The 24347-nt window shown below is 37.1% G+C and overlaps 1 long non-coding RNA gene across 1 annotated transcript in view; it reads right to left on the reverse strand.

Annotated features, from left to right (window-relative positions):
* Positions 1-1972: 1972 nt before the first annotated feature.
* The window catches only part of LOC141953684 (uncharacterized), a 94659-nt gene continuing 72284 nt past the window's right edge, over positions 1973-24347 (reverse strand). The window contains exons 2-3 of the long non-coding RNA XR_012631966.1: positions 3582-3616; positions 1973-2351 (exon numbers count right to left, since the gene is read on the reverse strand). This is a non-coding gene — a long non-coding RNA (uncharacterized LOC141953684). The remainder of the gene's footprint in view (positions 2352-3581; positions 3617-24347) is intronic.

Raw genomic sequence — 24347 nt, forward strand, 5'->3', positions numbered from 1 at the left:
ATGCAATAACAAATTGTAAATACCTAAATGTTTTCCACCATCCACATCACATCTTTTAGTTCTTCACACACAAAACTCAATGACTGCACTTCATCTCTGGCTGACTTCTGTGATAGCACAATGTGTGAACCAACAGCAAAGGCTTTCCATTACCCACTCTCATTTCAAATCTACAGACTTGTAGTGGTTTGCTGTTCCATCTTAAGCCAGTTTTCTGTCAGTTGTGGGCAATACTACTGTGAATTATTTACACGCAAATAATTGCAATTTTTACACAGCCTACATGCATTTCCAAGAAAAATCTTGCTATGATTCCTGCTATGTTCCAGCTTGCATTAAGGAATTGCTCAGACACATCTATTATGTTGTCATCGGTCACGCAAAAGCATTAGAATTTGTGTCTTACACTACATTTCACAGAAAACAACTCCTCCATTTTCATTTATGAAAATAAAGATTATTTAATGAGGAAGAAAGGTCTAATGAACAGGGAACTAATCTAGCATTTAACTTCCCTAGTCGCTATATACTTCCTGTGCAACTTTAGGCAAGGTGTTTAGCTATACTCTAACTTCCTCCCTTGTAAATCAGAGATAAAGGCACAGCTGACACTACAGAGTTTTTTGAAGGTAAATTATGTGAAAGACTGTGAACAGAACAGTAGCAGAGGCAAGTAATATTTTAGACAGATCCGATGCTTTGCCTCACTTCCAGCAGTGCTAGCACCTGACATCATCTCTGTAACATATTTGCAATAAGCTTTGTCAACAGTACTTCCAGTTTATTTTAAATGCATTAATGAAAAGGGTAGATGCTCAAGGTGTTTAGTGAGATTGTCCTGAGCACAATTTGCAGCTTAACTGCCAGCTATAGCATACCAATGATACTGCCCCAGGAGGAGGAAAGATGCATTTTTGTTCTCTCAGATGGCTGCACAAACACTGTGAAGGCTGACACCACACACCACACATACTGCTAAAGAGCATGAAGATTGTAGTTCAATAAACTGACTTACCACAGGATACCAAGTGTTTCTCTCTCCTGCATAATTTTCATTGAACTGAAACCCACATATGACTTACAAAACCACTAATAAAAATTTGCAGTAAAAATGCATCTTCACTGCTGTCAATGGAACTGCTCAATTCAATGAAAATGTACAAATTGAAGCCAGCAAGGAGTGGAATTATTTTATTATTTATCAGTTTTGAATTAAATCTTAGCAAAATACTAAGGCATCAACATCCTTAGGATTTATATTTCCCACTATGAGAATAGAATAAAGTAGAATTAGAGCTCCTGAGCACCCTCCTTAGGCTGGAAGATCCTTGTCTGTTGTAGAGTCTCCTAGCAGATTCTACACACTTTCTCACCCTGATTAATACATGGGAATTTAGCTAGAAAACAGAACAAGGAAAAAAGAGATCAATATTGAACATTTAGGGGAAACAATATTACATGCTGAAAGACCTACTTTTTTTATTCAAAGTTTGTATCTCGTACATTGCAGAGCTGTTGATGCCCCTTCAAATCGCTGCTACGTGACAAGTATCACTCTCAAGTTCCATTAGTCACAATACTTTGGAAGCAGCCGGACAGTATCTCAGCAGGAGGTATGATTTGCTCCATAGTTATTGAACACTGAAAATAAAAATAGTGAATTAAAACCTCCTATTACAGGTAGATGAAGTGAAAGTCTGACAGAAGGCTGCATCTTCACTATTCTGGGAAAATCAACCTCATCCTGAATGTAAATACACCAAGGAACCTCAAGGGTAAAGAAATACCATGGGTAGGAGGAAAAAGGAAAAGAGAAAAAGGGGGAAAAAAGATTGTTTGGTAAACATAAAGTGAAATATTCTGCATAAGTCAGAGAACAAGTACACGGTAGTCAAAGCTAAAAACTGGTAGGTTGCATACTATGGGATCATATGAAAAAACTTCAGGATCTGCTCATAACTCTGTCTTTAAACACATGATAGTATTTAATGGTATTTAAAAAGACTTTAAACTGCACATACAGACATGCAGAATAATTCAGCATATCAGTAGGCATGAAGGAATCGGAAAGCAGATACGTTTCTTGGTAAAACTGGTACGACTGTCTTTGACTTCAAGAGTGTCAAATCTGGCACCAATGTATGGCAAATTTACTCCATTTCTTCTTTCTAATGAACTGATTGACTTCAGCCAAGCAACTTCTCTGAGATCTTCACAGTCTTTAAATGACGAATGTAAATTTTCAGCTGCACAATGAAACATTATCCAGATCTCCAGATGGCCTCCACTTCATATTCTCAGGATCTGGTATAACTGCTGTCCCAACATGATATGTAGCAGGTTCAAGATACCTGAGTGACAAATGGGTCTGTGTAAGCGATTGCTTTGGCAAGAATTCCATACCTCCATGCAAAATGAACTCTGTGAACTCCTCTGCAACACACAATACAAGAAAGCTCCAAGGAAATATGAACATATGTGGTACTTTCCTTGCACTAATAGAAGAAATGTCACCTCTATTAAGTTACGACTGGCCCAATTTCAGCCACTGTTTGTTGAAGACAATGTAATTTCTTGTGATTTAAATCACATCATTAACAATGAAGAGAGAAAGTTTAAAGCTACATTGAAAATGTATATATATATATATCTCCCTGTAATATTAATAAATAACGTGTACTTCCCAAGTGTGGATTTCCCAACTGCTAGGGAGATTTCCTCTTGATTTTCCTTCTACCAAAGGGACAGAAATAGAGCATGAAAAAACACATTAAGCAACATAAAAGATGATTTAATTATTAGATAACTAGCAAAGGCCAAAATGTATAGTGAAAAAAAGATCTGCATCTGAGTATACTTAGTGGGTTATCTAGAAGTTTTCATTCAGAAAAAAGAAACAAACAATATGAATGAAGACAGACCTCAAGGTTCATAATGATGGTTTCCACTGATTTCACTGGAATTTGGATAGGAAACATTTTATAATATAGTTGATTGGTTTAAGAGCCACCATTTTTGGTGGCACTATTTTCCACACACACTTCACATTTTTCAGTAGCACTTTTTAAGTGTGAATGCAAAAACTGGATGCAGTTTGATTCCTGAAAAGCATAACAGTTCTTTGTGCCTATGCTTAAAAAAATCACCTTTTGAAAGTTGGGATGGATGAGAAAAATTTAGTCACAAAAATTACTCAAGTTATAGACAAAATACCTTAAAATTCAGGGATTATAGACCTCTACCTGATTAACTAATCAGACAGAAGGTTTAGAGGTGAATTGACTGACAGATATTAACAGTGAAAATACAGGGTCTATTGTTTAAGGCATAGCAAACAATAATGTTGGAAGAAAACTCAACCCTTTTCAAAAAAACAGAAGGGGTAGATTTTGAAGAGTGGGGGTGATTCATCAGCAGAACAAAATCTCAAGGGAATTGACATATTGTCTCTCTTTATGTCTTCAAATCAAAATGTTACATGAAAATAAGCACAAATAAACACATAACTTGTAATTTTCTCATCAGGAGTAACTAGGCAAATAGATATGTCAGGGGTCAGAATAAAAATTCAATGGTTTTACCTGGTTTTCAGTCTCATCAGTTAAACTCTGTGTATCTGCAAAAATATATGAGCAGAATTATTCCATGAAAATTCTTCTTCAGTAATTTTATACAGTATTAAACATATTTTTCCCTCCTTTTAGCAGACTTAATTCTAACAAATTTGGGCAGGTTTATTCAGCAAAAGGGTGGACATTTGCATTGAGAGCGATGAGTACATTGTCACAGATACTATATCTTTCACTAAAGAAAATCACTATAGACCAGAAAATTTATACTAATGCCTAACTTGTACTGCAAACAATACAGTAATTGTTTTATTAAGGTTAACAACATTAAAGACTCTGTTTCCTAGAGAGAAGTAATTTTATAAAAGATTTTATTAGGAATTAAGCATGTCCCATTTTGTAAGGTAAAGACTAATAGATGAACTTACACAAGATTCTGAAGAGAAAATCTTCTAGGTTAGTGACTGTATACTGATTACTTCCAAACATACTGTGAATTTGCTGAAAATGTTGCACATACATGAAAGAATAGACATGTCTATTTTCATATCACAATAACCTTTCTGACAAGCATTCACCACTATTTATGAATGAATATTCTTTGTTTTTATTTACATGCCTCCTCCATCTCTTTTCTGAGAGAGAATGACCAATTGTTTGAGTTTGTAGCCATATTCAGAGAAACTGTAGCACCAAGGAGTGGGTCATATCTTCACAGCCTGAAAGGACACAGAATCTAAAACCCACCAACAGAACCTGACTTTGGAGGCAGCTGAACAACTTAGACAAGTATACTACTTCATCCTTACAAGCTCGGAGCTGACCTTGTATAGGTCTGATAAGAGAAAATTAAATGTAAAGTCTGAGCCCAGACAATAAAACAAACCGTAGCTTAATTTTTGTAGGAAGTATTAAAGCCTTCAGTTAAACCTGTGTGAACCAGAAAGAAAAAAAAAAAATAATATTTTTTTGTATATCCTTCATCTTGCCTCTACTTCCCCTTTGTGAAAGAAAAGACCTCAAAAATTTCCTCAAGTACTTCCCTTATTTTGAAATTATGGATATCCAAGCAAGCAATAAATGTGGTTCTATCCTAAAATCAAACTAAGAATTTCAGCAGACCCTTTGTACATCATTCATCAAAATTACATAACAAAACATGCTAGGTTAATCTATGCAAAAATCAACACCACTTGCAAATTATAAAGAAGATTAACAGTGGGGGAGCTGTTGTTTTTTTGAAGCTTGAGCCTTTATGGGAATAGTGAGCTCTTCAGAACCACACTGATCTTTCTGTGACAAAAGAGAGTAGGATTAAGTGAAGTATTGGTCTGCTAGTATGGTTTTACCACTCCATACTGTTGGAAAGCCACAGGTGCAGAGGCAAAATAAAAAAAAATAAGATAAAAAAAGAAAGAAAAATTAAACTCCAGTATGTCAGGGTTGGAGTTTTTCATCTTAAATTTTGGGCAGCAGGATATACAGCTGCATGCACAAGTAAAATGGAAGGAAAGTTTAAATACAAAAGAAATCATAAAGTATACAAACTTTTGCATGTTCTAATCTGAACCACTGTAAAAGAAAGGAATTTAGAGTAGAAAGAATTTATAGCATGATACTGAGCATTGGCATTTTCCTTATATATTTCATATGACAAATAACCCAGCTGATGCGCAGAAAGTCACCAAGAATGTTTGAATGCATGTCATGCAGCCCCATTACCTCTCATGGACTGGCACATGATGTGAGACATTTCAGAATTCAGGCCAATATTTTTAATAATAATTAAAATCTATTTGGAGCTGGTGGTATTCTATGTGAAGATCACATCTTTCATGCAGAAGTAAACACGCTTTTCTCTAAACGAAGGGAGAGATTCTCTTTTTGTTTAAATCTAGGCTTTAAATTTAAGATTTCCATACACCCCTCCAGTGATGTGGGATGAGTTTGTGAGGTGTATTAAACCTTAAGGCAAGTCTGCATTGCATAAAAGAGTACAGTACAGAGATCTGTGCTCTGTATTGGCAAAATCTATGAAATCCACAGGGCATTGTGTAATCAAGAGACAACACAAATGATGTGGGGCTGCTTTTGAAATTCAGCTACCTACAGTGTCCACTCACCCAGTTCCAGTTCTGGAGTTAGCCTGCACAAACCCAGTTCAGATATATTCAAAACTACAGAAGCAGAAAGAGATAACTATACTTTCTAGAGGAGACATATGTTTACATAGTTACTTCAGGAAAACATCTAAAAGGTTTTGTGCTGTCTTCAATTTTCTCTTAAAATAAAGTTGTTTGGAGAAGCTTTCTAAGTCACACATGACACAATGGCAGGAGAAAAGACAACACTTTTCTCCTCTCAATCAGAGACCCAAATTAATAACTTTCTGGCATTGCAGAGATTGAGGGTTTTTTCAGTCAGCAGTCAGTTGGTCACTTTTAGCTGAGTGGCAATAATTGAGAAAGCACAAAACAAAAGTTAGCTTTGGTGTTCAAAAAATCCAAACACCCAAAAAAACATATTGAGTGCCACTTGCCCAGCAGGTTCGTGGGGTTTGTTTATTGCCACTGCCTTTTTTTGGAGCTAGGCTATGGAGAGAAGACTCCAAGATGAGATACAGAGAGCCTACTTTGTGCCTGAAATGGAAGTAGGATGAAATGTAGGCAGTGGAGTCCAAGAAACTGATCCAGAAAACCCATGCAGAAAGTGGTTGTCAAAACCAGCAGACACTAACAATCCAAAAACACCTTCCTGTTCAGCATAAGATGTTTCCCAGAGGCTTGTGCTTGAGCCCAGTTCCCACCTCATCTCCTCGGTCCCTTGGGGACAAGGGACCACGTGCTCACCCTCCAGCTGAGCGCTGCGACAGGCGGGTGCCATGGTGTGAGCTCGGTGGGACTGAGTTCAGCTCAAGGAACAGGCGCTTTGGCAACATGCAGGATCTGGCCTGCAAGATGAGACAGCAGTGCTGCTTCTGCCCACTTTATAGGGAATTTTTCATGTGGGTTATATGGAGCTACACATGTGGGTCATATGGAGCTACACATTACATTACTTACATTGCTCTCGGCCATAGTTTTCATCTTTGCACGCCATGGCAGTGCTGGTACCCCGGTTTCCCTCTGGGACACACTGTCAGAGCTGAAGGCTCCATGTCCCTGCCCAGCCCTCTGGGGCCTCCCCCATCCCAGCCATAGCCCAAGACACCCTTTTCAGCCCCCCGAGGTCTGTCAGTCCCTGTGCTTGGACACCAGGCACAGCCCTGGCCCTGGGGGGCCACCCATGGGCCAACATCCCAGCCTGTCCCTGTCCCCAGGGAGGTGCCCAATGCTAGGGCTGGGGCTGCCCTGCTCCTGGCTGGAGCTGAGACAGACCCTGACTGCTGCCCCAGGGAGCCCCCAGAGCCCCTGGCTGACCCCCATGGGGAGCCACCATCCCACAGGGTGTCCTAACAGGTGACCCTTCACCCACCCTGTGTCAGTGTCCACCATGGGCTTCCTCAGTCTCTGGCCATTGTCCATCCTCCGAGCGCAAAGGAAAATGGTGTCAGCCACTCCTGCTGCTCAGAAACTCCTCAGCAACACATGATCCTCCCTGGTCAACATGGAGACTAAAGAGACAGTCACTTTAATGAACTGACTTTTTCCTTTTTGCTTCTCTAGCATTAAAAATACTCCACTGTACCCCTCAGAGAGAAAACAGCATTACAAACATATTGAAACAAGCTGTCACTACCCTAAAATTTCCTTTTATGAGCTAAGGAAATTCCACTTTTCCAGAATGACAACCATAGCACTTCTGAGAAACCCCTGTAAATCTTGACTGTGCGCAAACATGTTGTTTTAGCCAGGTTTATTACTAGGAAATACTGGGGAAAATGTGATGAGAAAGACCGTTCTCAGGAAATCCAAACCAATAGCGACATCAAAACTGCGGGATTTTTCCCTGCAGCAAACCAAACTCCTAGAACCTTTAAAGGTTCGCTCATCATTACAGAAATGCCTCTACATAAATCAGTCAAGCATAATGAGGCAATAAAATTTAATTCATGCACAAATATCCTGGCAATCAACCATGCTGGAAAGAAAATTCAGAGCACTAAATGGGAACTTCAGAGGGTTTCCTGAAGCATAATTTAGGCAACTTTTTTCAGAATGTGACACGATCTCTTTAAATCCGTAACTATTTTCATGCGTATTATTGTGTTTTCCCACAGCTGAGAACCCCTGCAGAACATTTTTGGTTCTATAGTTCAGCTTGTGTTAGTAATCCAATAGAAATATTTACCAAAGGTTTACAACTGACTTGTAAAAATATACTTGGCATCAAAACTCAAAATTTGGCACATGATGGACTGGCATAAGAACTGCCCAAAAGCATTTTCCCTCCCTTCCCAAATTTTACATACAAACAAATAGAGGCACTCTGAGCTATTTGTATGTATTAAAAGAATCAACTTAATATTTTCAAATAGATTTTTTGCAGTTGTGTAATTCTAAAGTGGGATGAATCCAAGCAAAATACCAAAATACCAAAATCCAAGCATAGACTTCATATTGATGCCTTTTATTAGAGAGGTTAAAAATAACTCAAATTTAGCTAAAAATAAAAAATTTACAAGTCATGTCTTATTCCAGATGATGGAGAAATCACATTTGAGCTTCTTATAGGTTATACACATCTTTAGTGCTTTGAAAGGAGAATAACACCACCAGACCTGGGGATTTCCCTATGGCACATAGAGATTATTTCTCATTTATATCAGAGACACAAGGAATAGGAAGAGCATGGAAGATGAACCCTGAGTTTGATTAAGTTTATATTGACTAAAGAGGTCCTAACTAGGCCTATTTTTCTTTTGTCCATTCCTCTTAATAATGAGCCATTGACTTTAAGAAAGAAAGTCAAGTGTCTTGTTTCTTTGAGCAACAAAAGCCTAGGAAGAGATACAACATATATTCTGTGCAAGGAGGTTGTCCCTTTCTGGAGCTTTCCATTTTATCACAGTGTTAAGCCAGCTCAGCATCACTACTAAAATATGCCTTAGGTAGAGTGAGTGTCCTGCCATGAGACACTCATCAAGAGAGTCATTAGTTGAGGACCTGTGAGGAGGCACAGAGCTGTAGGAAATAATAATCCAAGACTCTAGCAGACCCCAGGGATTCTCAGTATTTTAAGGACCAAATCACTTTAAATATTCAATTTAAAGGTCAATCATCTAGCCCTTTTTTTCTGCCCCCATTCTTGCCTTGTTCTTTTTTCACATTGACACAAAGAAATATGTGAAGGAAACAGTGAAACTCCTTGAACTTTCCTACTTGTGGACTCTTAAATAGATTTTTCCTTGGAAAGGGAAATCTGCCCCAACAACCAGAGACCAGGAGAAGGAAAAATACAGTCAAGTGAAGAGTTTTACATAGGGTTTTTTTTTCCACCAAAGCTCAGAGGGGATTCTGGCAAGAGACAATAGTCTGGATAGAGTCAGAGACTATAGTAGAAGGAATGTCTGAAGGAAAGAAGGATCTCCTGAGATGAAGCCAACAAAGGCAATTTTTTGACTTCTATCCAGAAGCATTACCCTTTAAGGAACTGAGGCCTGGGGAGTTTTTAAAGCTGTTAAGCTGGATCCTTTTAGGTAACCACTGAGGCGAGAAGTGGAATGGAGAGAAGAATTAATATGAGTGAGTCAGATTCCACATAAATCCAGTTCAGGAGCAGTCTGGGCAGCATGAGCTTTTGCTTATTTCCTCCTTTTTTTTTTTCCCCTTTTTTTTTCTTTGAGACCTCAGTCGTTGTGTAGGATACAGACAAACAAAAATAATTGGTTTTCATACAGACCAACTGGATGAAAATCAGTGGTTTATGGGAGTTCAAATGTGATAAGCTCATGATGCCTTGTGGATTTAAAAGCCTTTTACCCCTGAGCTCTGTGACTCACCCATCTTCAGGAGCCAAGTAAATTCTCCCAAGTAATTCAGGAGCTGACTGGCTCAGACCCATGACAGTGCCAGGGTGGCTCAGTTACTGTTAGCATGGAATTACTAAGAATGTTCACAAGCTCTTCCTGGTTTTGAGATAATGTGACATAACATAAATCTTCATTGAACAGATTCAAACCCCCTGCCAGACACAGGCTCACATTGTGCACACAGACAGTTCCTGCAGTTCTACTGATGGGTAGTAATTTGTTAAATTGCCATAATTCTGGATGGATTCAGGGCAAAGGTCTTATATATTACAGCTACAGAAATGAGTCTCATCTTTTTATTTGAAACACTATTGCTATTTCAGTAAGGCAAGGTTAGACATGACAGCTACAGCAACACTATCCCTATTGCCATTCCATTCCTTTTACTTTGAAACTGTTCTACCTTCCCTTTTTCTCCGTTATCAACCAACAGAAAATCATGTAATGACATCTGAAGAATATCATTCTTCACAATGGAATGCAGTGGGTAGATGCTGCTGATGTCTTGTATTTCTCCCATGTCCACAATTTCTATATCCCCTCAGTCTTTCCTTGTTTATAAACATCATCACCCCATGAAATCCAGCACTCATAAATTTAATCACATATCTGTGGCTGGTTGGCAAGAATCTTGTACACGCATATACAGAAGTTCAGTCTTAAGCTTTGCAGCACTCTTTCCTTGCTTTTCTAATGTCCTTTTAAGGATATTATGATTAAATGTCTTAGAAAAATACACATTCATCCATGCATTTACCACCAAAATAATTTTAAAAATCATTTTAAGCATACTTGGGAATAGCAGTTTTCATAAGGCCTATTTTGCTAGGAGCCTTCTTGCAAAATATCATTCATTTTTGAAATGGCACACATTCAGGTTTTTTCCCATTCAAATGAGTGGTAGTTGTGGCACTGACTTCAGTGTTGACATGATCATATCTAGTTTGCAGATCTCCCTAGTCTGAAAAAGATGTTGGATCATCTTTCCTCTCCAATGCAGGCTGAGTTTTTACAAAGAAACAAACTTTCCTTAGACCATGCTTCTGCTTTGATATTTTATCTCTGTTTAATTAAAAACTCTGAATCATCTTTACCTTGACAGAATGTCTTGTATCCTTGATTCATTTTCCCTTGGCCAGATGAAAAAAGGTGACTCTGGCTGCTTTCCATTTTTACCTTTGCATAGATGGTCTAACAAAAGTCACTAACTTTTTCTTTCTTATTCATTTTTAGCCTTTTGCATAGGTCCTTCTCTACAAAGGCTGTAACCTTTCTGTCCTCCTTGCTTCAACCTTTGTAGCATTACCAGTGACAGACATTTACTGCCTGCATGTAGTAAATTCTGATTAAAACACCTTATAAATTTTTTTCATTTTATTTTCCCCTGCATTACAGAGTAGCCCTATGCACGGAAAAGATTTTTTGCAATGGATACATTTGGCCTCATTAAATAATTACAAAATAAACCAGAAGGAGCTGATTCCAACCATTATATGGGAGATAAACAGTTTTTAAAATGTGGCCTAATTAAATAATTACTCAATAGACCAAAACAATTCTGATCTGTCATGTAGCTAATGTGCAGTTTTCAAAAACTACCTAATTAAAGTAATTGCCCAGTAGAGCTGATGGTTCTAAATGAGCCACTTCTTTCTTTGGTTACTTGGTGCCCAGATTAAAACAACCTAATTGCATAATTTCTTTAAGGACATATTCTGATATATCAATCAGTATCATACTAGGGTCTTCTCCCACTTCTATTACTTTTCAGCTTTTTAAATTGCAACTCTGTTGAAGACATCACAGACTTTTGTGATCTTTGGTGTCAAATGAGGGGTTGTTTCAGTTCCATGAAAAATCTGGGATACCTCTTCAGTGACAGTGTGACTCTTCCTTTTTCTGTTTGCTATACTTTCATTTAAAAAGGAAGTATCAGAGACCCTTTTGTAAATGTAGACTTTTTGTATGACACCTACTTATCCTACCCTAACACCAATACACATACTTGAAGTGCCAGTGTGATGTAATATCATTGACTGGCTGATTTTAATCACTGATACATTTTAGCAACAAAGCCTTCCTAATATGAATGCATTTTATACAAACAAAACTGTGCTTTGCATAGAATCATTTAAACTTACACTGCCTTTCTCCATCCTCGTCTCCCCTCCACGCTCCTCAGAATAAAAGGAAGCATCAGCAAAAGCGTGCTTTTGCCGATATGACTGTGCTTACACTAGCAATTTCACCAGCACAGTTCTGTCAATCACACATCACACTTTACTACCCTCATCAACATAGCTGTTCCAGCAAAATTTTGTATTACAGACCTGACCTGAGTCTCATTAAAGTGGCCAGGGGTCACAGGCTATAAAGTCACACAGACATGTTTGGAAAACAGCAACTTCCTATCTTGTATTCAGTTTAATTGGTTTCTAATTTAAATGAAAGTTGACCTTGTTTTCAATTTTTGTCCAAAAAATTTCCATGGCTACTTTTGATTTGTTTGTTTCTTAGCCACAGAGATCTGTTACCTTTTCAGCTGTACTTTGAGAACTCAGCTATTTTTAAACCCTGGTCATAGGTCTATGGCAGGAGGGGTTTGAAGAAGCATCCAAAAGAAGAAATATATCTGAGTAGCGTCAAGAAAATGGGTTAGTTTTTTATAACAACTGGAAGGAGACCAAAGAGATGGAGGATGAAAAAGACCCCAAATACCAGAAGTGCCTTCACTAGACTTGGTCTGAACTTCCAGAACATGCATTTTACTTGGTGGGAGATGCCAGCTTTAAGAACAGTAGTCTTTTATTTAGGAACTTATACAAAGCTTTGGGTATTTAATTTTAGTCATCCAAGTGTGAATTTATTGTATTTATTTTTAGAAATATACTTAACCTTCTGTGACTCTTTGTATTGGTAGCTGTCATTAAATGGCATTTGTTATTCACCGTTCTATTTCTGATACCATAACGAAGCCTGTAGCTCATGTCTATTCTTGTGTTAACCTAATTGACTCCAAAACTTCACAAATATAACACAAACCAAGGTCCTCTAGTTATGACAGTGAAATCCCAAGTCTTCACTACAGTGTGACAGCTTTACTGTTTGTATCAGTGAAAAACAACCTGTCTAACAGTGACAACACACAGAACTGTCCAGAGGAGCTTTGATTTGGAACAGAGCAAAGAGCATGTTAAAAATCCAGCAGAGTCCTGAACTTAAATCAAAACCAGGTCTATTAAAAGAGTAAGCCTGCTTTCAGGATTTTCCCTTGTTTAAGATTACCCAAAGTGACAACACACCAAAAGAAACAGTTTTGTTTCAGTCTGGAAAAGAATACATTTGTTAATAATGCAAAGCTTATCCTTGTTTTTACAGTAACTGCAACCGAGTAACTGAGATGATAAAATTCCAGTGCAGAGATTTTAAAATGTTTATATTTCATAGATACAAAAAAGGTCATAGGTATGATCCCCATTTACCTTAGAAAGAACTTGTTTTCTTATTGTAAAAACTCTGCAGCAAATAGAGCAACAATCTAGATTTTCTACTAAAAAGCATTGAACTTTGTGATTTCTTGAAAAATTATCTTTTTCCTCCTTAACCATATCAGTCATTCAAAAATTTTCATAAGAGGGGATCTTTGGCATACAGGATGAAACTGACTTTGATTCCTGGGATGGCACATTTGGTTATATGGTTCTCTGTTCTGTGAACAAAAATCCTACTACGTATTCTTTGTGGTTGCAAGGGAGAGGGCTTATTAAATATAGGGTCAGGAGATATGTAAAGATGTAATAATTTTCTTCAGCTGCTAAAGGGAAAGCAGACTGGAACAGCCTGTATATTTCTTGTTTGTGAACCTAAGAATGGAATGACCAGTCCCATTCTGCAATTTTCTGGTATCACAGTTGAAAGCATAACCAATATTGAGATCAATCTTAAAATAATTTCTCTCTTGCCATTCATTGGTGATTATTGCAGTGGAAAATTAGAGGGGGGAAGAACTGATTAACTTTTAAAAAACTAAGTTACAGCACTACTTAAGAAAATGAGAGACTGAGGATAAAAGACAAGTTTACATAAGAAAATTGCAGTTTCCATTTCAAATCTTTCTTTTTTTGTTTATTTTCAGAACTGCTCAGTGACAAGATCTGCATTGAGTTGTGATTGCCTTATGTGGACAGAAAAGCAAGAATATGCACGTTTTTCTTGTATTCAAAGTAAAATATTTTTTTAAGGACACTTAGGCTGTAGAACCAACTGTCACAGAATTCTGGAGATGTCAGATGTACAAACAGGCTCAAAGAGGGATTAATCAAATGCATAGAGGATAGGCTTATTAGTGACAATTAACCGTGACAGTCCAAATCCAACCTTTGCTTCAGATTCTCTACATTACTGATTAGCCAAAGATGGGAAGAAGTATGCCAGTGAAAGACATCCTGTACTTGCCCTGATTCTTAGACTGCAGTTTCACAACAGTTCAAGATGATATAAGTACTGCACTTCCTCCCGCCCTGGGCATGTATTCCAGCCTGATCCCTTTATCCAGCTGGCCCAGGAAACTGATTCAATTGAAAACCAAGCATTGTCAGCCAAGTCAGCTTCCTGATCTCATCACATAAGCACAGTTGCTTAATTTTTTTCTCTAATCTTCTGCTTCTGACAGATTGATGGTGGTTTATGAAGACCTACAAACCTCTGGTCAAACCCAGTACAGCAGGTTTAATGCTACGTTCTTCTGAGCCATCTCGTTCTCACCCATATCTTCCAGTGGTGGGAATGTGAGGAGACAGTTGTGCTGGCTGGGCTGCTGATTTTGTGATAACTACCTACAGTCAAAAAACTAATCCATATTTGCACAGGACGAGTTATCTTACTCCTCTCTCAGGGTAACATGCAATTTGAAAAGTGGTCTGGTCCTACTGAATCACAACTGTTCCATCTGAGCTGGTGACTCCTCCATGACAGTAGCCCTGTCACTAGTGTTTATAATAACCCCCTGTATGGACTCTGTAGACCTTCTGACCTTTTCCAGTATTTGTTTTGTCTTAAACTTCACTGGAGGTGGCTGTTTTTCTACCAACAACTGTTCCACAACAACATCTAAAATACTTTTCTTCAAAGGTACTGCTAAACTAAACCTTAATTTTATAAGCTCATCAGCTCTGTCTGTGGTAAGGTAACAAGAAGATAAGAACTCTTGGCATGTGCATGTGTGCAGCTGTGTAACCTTTCCCATTTTGCAACACTTATCTGACTTCAAGAGTAAGACATCAAAAATAGAGCATTGTGAATTATTTTCACGGCATATGGGCCTGGCTGTGGTGTTTTAAAAACCCCTCTGGTTCAAGTGCCATGCATATTTTCTGTTGCATACATTCATTGCTGAACTCCAGCAAGAATGGCAGTAGTGTCCTGAACCAACAAAAGCACTTATTCATGTTACCTTTAAGAGTGCCACTATTCTAACTGAAGTCAATAGGGACACAAGGGTTAACTGTTTAAATTTAAACAGATGTCTGAGAGCTTCTTGACTTGAGAACAAAAATTCTTCCTATTCCTAAATCCCTGGACTGTTAAGTGAAACTGCGTAACTCTGTTTTTGGATTCTCTGAAGAGTGAGAATTCTCAAAGGGGAATGGCTGTGGAGGAAACCAAGGATTATCTGTGACTATTACAATACAATAGTATTAAACTAGTCATTACAGTCAAGGGAAAGAGAAAAAGAAGAAAAAACCACACACAATACTTCATGTTCAAGATTTTGAAATTTCTAAACTTATTTTGAACTGCTGAAAAGCTATTTCATGTTATTATTTTTACCATAATCATGAGAAAGTTTTTTTCTTATTAAACCCTAACAATATTAAAAAAAAAAAAAAAAAAAAAAAAAAGAAAAGAGGATTCAGATAACATTAAGTAATTCATAATTGAGAACGATATTTCATCCTGGAATTTAAGATGTTTACTATTTGACCTGAAATTTAAAATTAAATTTGTATTTTGTATTACAGAGTTCAGCTTTAGAGTTCTACTGTCTTGACCTTATAGAAGTAGCAGCAGTAGTACTAGCATCTTTGTGGAGTGTTTCTTTTTCAATTTATGATCCATTTACTGAACCAAAAATGCAGTATTCTTCTAGATCCTCTGCTGAGTGACAGAGAGGAGGAGGATAGAGAGGGAAAGTAGCTTTTGGTGGATGAGGCTGTATCTTGTGAGCTTACATTTTACATCTTCCAGCCCCTTCAGCTCTTTTTTTGGGTACCAGTCATTTTCTCTTCCTGGAGATATACTCCACATCAGTGGAACATGAAAAACTCTAGTGATTGTCTGGCTTTGTTCCTATTGTCATCTTTGCTGATGTTATCTTGGTTTATGTGGGTCAGAAGGCAATCACCCTTGTCTCTCTCCCTGCTGCTGTCACTTACAGCTCTGCATAGTGGATCCACTGTGCTACCAAGTTAGAACAATAGCAGTTTACACCCATTTATCACACAGACAGCTGAATACACATGGTTCAACACATTAGAGTATCAACCTCCAAATCCTTCTGCTGAATAGTATTGTATTCTAGCTTCAATTGTTCTCTAGACAAAGAAGTGCCATAGTGCACCCGAGAGAAACATATAATTTTAGACCAAAACATATCACATAGAGCATTTGTGAAAGATGTACCTGCCCATGGCAGAAGGGTTGGACTAGATGATCTTTAAAGGTCCTTTCCAACCCAAACCATTCTATGAGAACATAATTCTCACAACTGTGATCATGCAAGGTTTTTGTTTGCTTTTACAATGAAGTGAGAATATTTAGGAATAACAAACCAAAAAAATCAGCTGATTCAGAATCACACAGACAATATTTTCTGGCATGGGGGGACTTAGACTTCAAGGTCACTGCTGGGATTGTGGAAAACTGATAAAAAGTCTGGGGCAATGAATGGTCTCACTAGGACAGGTAAATGGTCCAAGATAGGAAGAAAGTGATGAGATTGTGAAGGGACCTCTGGTTTTCCCTTATGAGAAATTTTCTCTCCCTCTGCCTTTGCTGAGTGCAGTCAATCCTATCAAGAATGCAAGACAAAATCCTGGACACACTGAACTTAACAGCAGAACTACCATTGTCTTCTACAGGCCATGATTTCACATGGAAGCAGCAGTATGAAGTCTAAATCAGAGCTGTTTGAAAGAACCTGAATGTCCTTTTAGAGATCCCCTCTCCTTTTACATTGAGTAATCAAAATAGGTAGTTTTAGAGTATAGTTCTAAACACCCATCATGATAAATATCCACATGATAAATCATTGTAAAACACCACATACTAAGTAATACTACCCTCCTTGCTCAGTATTAACCCACAGCCATTTTGGTTTTATCTTCAAGTAAAATAACTGTAGTATTGAACTGCACTGAAAGATTTTCATCTACAACTAGCAAGCCTTGCTTTCAGTATTTATTTTTTATTATTTTCTTTCTCTTTATTTACTTAGCTTTGTATCTGTCTGTGGTTATTCATAGCAAATTTGGTAGTGGGTTAGTGAAGTACATAATCAAATGTGATTTGAAATTATTATTCTATGAAATGCAGTCAAATACGATTTTGAATTATTATTCTATAGAAGCTGAACAATGAGTAGTCTCTTACAGACTTAGAATATAATGGATGAATAGTTCAATACCTGGCATGTGCTAGCTGTTTCAAGTTCTTCAACTGTTTTTAACTCTCTAATTGAAAAGTTTGTTTTAAATTAATGGATTTAATTTAAGTAATATATACCCAAACTTTAGCTTTTCGGGTTGGGGTTGGGGGGAGGGGAGTGATTCCCTGTAGTCCAGAGAGATCTAGAGTGAAAGGTAATACATATCTTAAAATATAAACCTATATGATTTTATCTTTAATAAAAAAGTGATTGTGGAGTAGGCATTTTTCTAGTGGGATCCTGCAGGGAGCAGGTGTTAGCCTTGTAACAGCTGACATCTTTACAGTGTACCTTGAAGAAAACAGTGTCTGTATGTCACCCAAACTGGACATATTTCAACACTCTGGGATTTAGTGCAGCCAACTCTGTACATCTAAAGACAATGAATGCAAGCTATACGTGCCAAAAGGAAGACTACATGAACCTTCACTTGGTTTTTAATTACTTGCGAGGGGAGAGTTACTCTTTCCTAGGATAGTTAACTGAACAAGAGATTCTAGTCTGACATGATGCTTAAGATGGATAATGAAGCAAAAGCAGGCCAATAGAGAGTAGAGGTAAGAACGTAAAATTCTTCTTTATTTTGCAACAAAAACACAATTGCTGCATCAAGTCCCAATACATTTATCCAAAATGCTCCAAATTTGGAGCTGAGCTCCAATAAGAACAACTAAAGAAGACACTCTTCAGAGTTAAAAGTTGTTTGTATGTTTAACTATTCCCCCAGGATACAGATTATTGAGTTTCAAGAAATTTATATGATGAATATTTAGTCAATTATGCAAAGCAGAATATCTCCAACAGGAAAGACACACCTATTGTGACTTAAAGTCATTATTTAGGATTCACAGTAGGAGACAAATCTTTGCTCTGAACGAAGCAAAAGCAGCCTTAAGGTGTCTTTCCCATTTTACACTGAACAACCTAACCACAAGGCTGTGTGGGTATGAATCTTTTTTGCTGCATTGCTCTTCCCTATCCTTTCCCAGGCTCTTCATTTCTTTGAAACTGTTACATTACTGTGGGAAGTTCCCATTTCAACAAAATGGAATTTCCCAAGGACGGAAATTCTATCATTAGAAAATTCCCAATTACTTCTGCTATTATTCCCCAAGAAATTGGCTCCTTAAGTACCACTGGGTGAGGCTTCTGAGTTCTCTAAATTAATGAAAATCAGCTATATCTCCTGGGAACTTTAAAAGGCATTTCTCACTGGAGAAAGGAGAAGAGCCCTGAGGTGTTGCAGCTACTAATTGTAGTTCTGGGATTGGTGATAACATTCATACAAATATATGTTTCTTTCTTCCTAGGTATGGTACTTAAGTCAGACAATCAGGAAAACAAAACAACAGTGTATTGCTTAGGTCACCATCAGATCATGCTGTGGGCATTTCATGAAGAATACAAAAATGTAATAAGTGCTCACTGAGCATTTCTGAATAACAAACAAATCTATAAAAATCTGAAATTTAAATGGATTTTTAGATATTCTGCAAGCAGAAAAGGGAGTGAAATAAATCAAATACATTATTCAGCACAAAGTACTCTCCCAAGTCCTTTTTTTGTTTCCTTTTTTTCTTTATCTAGCAAACTACAGAACCAGCCACTGCTTTCTGGGGATTTCATTAGTATGTGGAAGACATATTGTAAAAAGGCTTGTCCACTAGGGAAGCATTATCTTTTACTGGCAATCTGTGAATGCTACTGAAAAATGACCTTTTGCTATCAAAATATTAATGTCTTCATCTCAAGAAAGAATTTCAAATCTAAACTGCACATGAAAATTGGATATCATTTTTCTTTGCACTCCATGGATATAGATGCTTCATAATGTCTGTATAATTCTCTGCTTTACATGCACCTTGTGCCATATTATATGATAACTGGAAGTTATTATATTTCATAAGACTATTGTAGTATTTCTGTCATGTGGAATGAAAACTGTAGACTGCATATAATTTATATCATGTATTTAAAATCTTTCTTTTTCTCTGACAGACAGACATGGATAGTGGGCAACAAGAAGTACTATCTACAGCAGAAATTGAAATATGCTTTGTAGTTCTACTCACCCAACAAAAGACTAAAGTATAATGTTTCTCAAAAAGTTCTTTACTCTCCAAGTTTGTGGAAACTTCTTAATCTGTTATGGAAACTTCCTCCCTTCAGCCTGCAAGGGTGTCTGAACCCAGAACTGAAACCACAGTGGATCACTCAGTTTAGAGGCTTAGGTATATCCCTGTTGTTCTCCCAATTGTAAAGAAAAGCAGAGTGAGAAATGATGTTTCCTTTGTGCTGCTCACGTCATCACATCTTGCATCACATCACATCATGCTTACACCATTTCATTTCAGGGAAAGAAGTCCCACATTACCATTTACCTTCTGCAGAAGGTGCTACATTGACAAGTATGTATGCCTCTGAGTCCTAGGGTGTCATTCCACCCAGGAGGCAATTGGTAATGAGGAAAGAAAGAGAAAGGCAGTCTCAAAGCACAGGTCCAAATCCAAAACCCAAATACTTAAATTCGTTCTTGAATCATAGGTTTAAGCTTGGTCTCAATTTTTTTATAGGGGACCACAAGAGGAAAAAAAAACCCAGAAAATATATGGAAGAAATGGTCAGATTGTAGAAAATGGAAAGACAAAGTTAGATTACATTCATGTGAGGAGTAACACACAATCTTTTTACGTGGGTAAGAACTGAATTAGTTGGTCTCTTTGGGATAGGTTATTTCTTGCCGAATTTCTTAGAACCTACACTTCCAACAACAAAGTGTGACTGTGTTTCTACCTTCCTGTAGTCATACTAGTTCAGTGCTATTGACTAGACAGGAAAGGATAAATTCCTTTAAAAAAATTTAAATGGATTACTAAGGATATCAATAAGCATTTAAAAATGCTCAAATTGAATTATTTTCCTTAGGACTCAGTAGGTATGTCTTAGCTCATGAGCCAAGGACAACCTCTGAAATTCCTGCATAACTAAGATAATGAAATGGCTTGGTGATACCAGAAGGGACAGTTCCAATCCTTTCCCCTTACCACCAACCTCAAACTGATGCTGCTGCCTTTGATTCAAATCTAGCACTCAGTGAGTTTATTTAACTCACTAAACAAGCAGAAAAAATAATCCAAAAAGTAGTTGATGACATTATTTTGATTTGGGTCAGTCAGCTCCTGTAAGAAAAGCATATGCTAGAATTTAATCTTGCGCTTCAGTTCTACTGATATCCACAGGAATTCAAGAGCATGCATAACATTCAGCAAAAGCCTTCTTTCATGAAACCAACAGTTCATCATAAGGAATAAGTAGAATTCAGAAATTGGAACCTCTCCATTGTATTGAGAACAGGAGGCTTAAAATGTGTCTACATTTCTTTTACTCCCTCTCTCTGAAGATACCAGATCACTTCTACAGGGAGACATTCTTTTTAGACATTTTAAAATTTAGATATGGGCCAATATCTCAAACACTACAAAGGCCAAAATTAAATCTCAGGTAGAAGCATCCAATGCTGCATGGTTTAAATTCTGTTATAAAGTGACTGCTGTGATGTAAGAATTCAGAAGTTAAAAGAAAGCATAATGTTTTTAAGAATTTGCAATTAGAGCTATTGCCTAAACCCATCAGTGTGGGAGTTAAAAAACCAGCATTAATATTAACACTCCTACAGTAACACTCTGCAGCATGGAGATTTTAGGTCAGCTTCATTTTAGAGGGATAAATAATGAATTGAAGTGCCAAATCATTTTGTGGAAACATCCTGTAATGCAAATGCTTCTTAAAGGATAAAAGAAATTCATGCTTAGAAATAACAGAAAAATCTGTCTCTGGTGAGTCCTCAGGAACTATTTCACAATTTATAATAGATTTCTTCCCTCCACTACTTCCATGAAAACTTGTGCTTTTTCTAGATTGCAATGCACTAAGGGCTCTGATTTAACTTTGTCAGTAAAGGTACTAATATCCATATGGTATGGCCAAGCTTTTTTGCCAAAGGTAGCAAAATGGATTTTGCCATATTTCAGTCACCAAAATTCACAGTCCAGGACTGTAGGATAAAATTCAATGTTGAGGTGTGAACTGAAGAGATGAGATGACAATAGATGTATTACTTGGCTGTCCTATTTCTAGCAAAAACCAGGGAAGATCACTGAGGACATTAAAATCTTAAATTGACAGAATCAAAAAAGTCAGTACTTTGCTACCAGAGCTGTACGTTAATTTGCTCCCTGCATCCTAAAGCCCTCTGTTAGGATTCACTGCGACTATTCAGAGAGCCAGGTATTAGTGCACATAGATATTTATTGTTTCGGGCCTCAGTCTGACTAATGAATGAAATAACATTATTTTAATAGGTATTTTCAAATTACATTTAGGGTGGTTTTTATGTTCTATTTAACCTTTATTTAACTTCAGTACTGTGAACTTTCAGTATCTACAACTCACTCTTATACGTGATGACAGGAGATCAAAAAGATCTAAAATAACTGATCATTAGCATCCCTTTGTCTCTTTTTCACAAACTGCAGGAACAAATAATTTGGATTTCAATGACATCAAGCAGTTCTTGTCACCTTCCACTTTCCAGACTGCTAGGCACAACAAAACAGCAATCATAATGGAGGGAAGTTAGGACAAATCATAAATGTCAATCACTGATTAATTGCAAAATATATATTCATACAGAATAAAAACGTCTATAGAAGGCAGGGTGAATGTGTTAAAATTTATAATTTTTTTTGTGAACCTTTTACGAAAGGTTGGGTCTTTGTTTCAGTTTTTCACAAAAGGTCATTTTTGTGTGCCAGAGACTGAACTTCTAGCTTTTCCACCATTTGCTGAAAGCATTTTAGCTAAAGACATATAGGGGTTAAATTTAACATCCCTTGAACTGCCGTAGATCATGAATAATTCTACTGAAATCAATGCATTTCCTCTACTTTCAGATGCTAGATGACAATCTAGGCCAATATCCTGCACAAAATTCACTAAGGAGTGGAAAAAAATATCTCTCTAAAATGCATGATTCTCTACTAAATTATAAAATTAAAGTATCTTCAGAACTCACTGGATTTATTGGTTTGTGTGCTATGGTCAACTAGGCTCATACATCTGCAAGTGTAAGAATTTATATGACTGCCACATTCCATGAGTCTGGAAGAAGTCTTATTTTGGAGTGTGTTGGGAATGGATTTGTTCTGATAACAAATCATTACACATTTAGAAAGACCTACTCCACTGTAGGAAGACTGAACAATTTGATTACGTTAACTGGACAAGTTGAAAGGAAAAATAATTTTCAGTAGCTATTCACTATTCAGTAAAAGTGAATAAAGACATGGAAAAGTGTTTGTGAACTAATCTACTCATGTCAGTAAGTCCTTCCATCTATACCAAAAGACATTTATCTACATAAAATCAGGCAGAGAATAAATTGTTAAACTCTCCAATGTTATGTGTGGTTGAGAATTCTCACTTGAGTGATAACATAATCTAAATTTTTAGTTTATAAAACATTTGGTAAACTTTGAGCACATGATCACTAATTTTCCCCAATAGTAGCCAAAAATATTTTGCAGCTAGAATTTGCTTACTTCCTGAATGATATATGTGTTTTTTTTAAAAAACTTGTGTTTATACATCAGTTAGTCTCACTGATTCGTTCCATTTCAGAGCCTTGCCTAACTCTGACTGTCAATCTCTGTGATTCCGTGATTCTGTAATAGGAGTTCAGATACATTTAATGGAAATTTTAGCCCCTTTTAACACTAGGAGGAAAGATTTTTCCCATATAATCAAATTCTTGATTTAATTTACTTGAGATTTTTGAGACATGCAAAGTCACTGAAATTTCACTGACTCAGAAAAATGCCTAAATTAATTGCATTCAGTCACAAGAACACAAATGCCCTGATTTGATGCTTTCACAAGGAGGGTCATGTGTCTTATATGATTCAGTAAAACACGAGTAGTATCAGCTGGTGTCCAGAAGGTAGGTTCTTCACATGTGATTATAATTAAGAGCAAGGAGTGCAGTGAATTCACAAGTAACTCCACAGTTTCAGAAAATGCAGAATAAGATGATAACTTTGATTAATAATCTGTGTCATTTACTGCATCGTTCCATTTCTTGGTCTCTGAAGACTATTTTATAATTGAGAGAGAGTCATCTGACAGCTACAATCTGCATCACAATGTTGTTTTCACATGAGACAACACTGATTGCTAGAATACATCAAATACATTGTAACAAGAACGAACACAGTATAGTTCCAGAAATTCAACCCCTTTATACCACACTCATGCTCTTGCCTCTACCTCGTAGTCAGACAAATGCACTTCCTCCATTCAAATCCTAACTACTTCTTCCAACATCTTTAAACATTATTTTTATTTGAAGTTGCATCTTTACAAGATGTGAGCATATTATATTGATGTGAGCATTTGGTACTCATTAGAATAAAAATCAGGAGCTTTTAAATCAATGACATTAGGCAGCTGACATGACATAGACCTCGAAACTGATTTCTCACTTCGCATAGCTGATTGAGTATATCATAGAATCATCACAGAATCATAGAATAGATCAAAGTTTTCCCGCCAAAGGGCAGTTGCTTTCACTGATTTAACAAATGAGTACAGAATTGTAATATATAAATTATTCTGCAAATCGCACTAACTGGACTAAACTACAGTCAGGCTTAGGGCAGCCCAGTTAGAAATGTGAGTCTTTCTAAAAAAGCATTCGAATCAGGATTCAGCCCAATAAGTGAAGGCTGTGGGAAGATGAAATAAGAGCCCCTCAAAATGCTTAGCTGTGAGAGGTTTCACTAGAGCAGTTAATATATATCAGTATGTAACCAGAAGCAAGAAGCCGTGCACTGGAGCTACAGCAAAGGCCCCAAGTGAAACTGTGCTGAAAACAGATGCTTGATCAGAAAGGAAACAGATGCAGCACTCTTCATTTTTGCTGAAATGGGGATACAAACTCAAATGCAAACACTGCAGCTTCAAAGGAGCTATACATCATTAATACTGGGAAACATAATGAACTTACTTGTGCAAGGGAATGAACATAATAGATAAACATTTGAGC

This window comes from Strix uralensis, chromosome 1, assembly GCF_047716275.1.
Source record: "Strix uralensis isolate ZFMK-TIS-50842 chromosome 1, bStrUra1, whole genome shotgun sequence".
NCBI classification, from domain to species: domain Eukaryota; kingdom Metazoa; phylum Chordata; class Aves; order Strigiformes; family Strigidae; genus Strix; species Strix uralensis.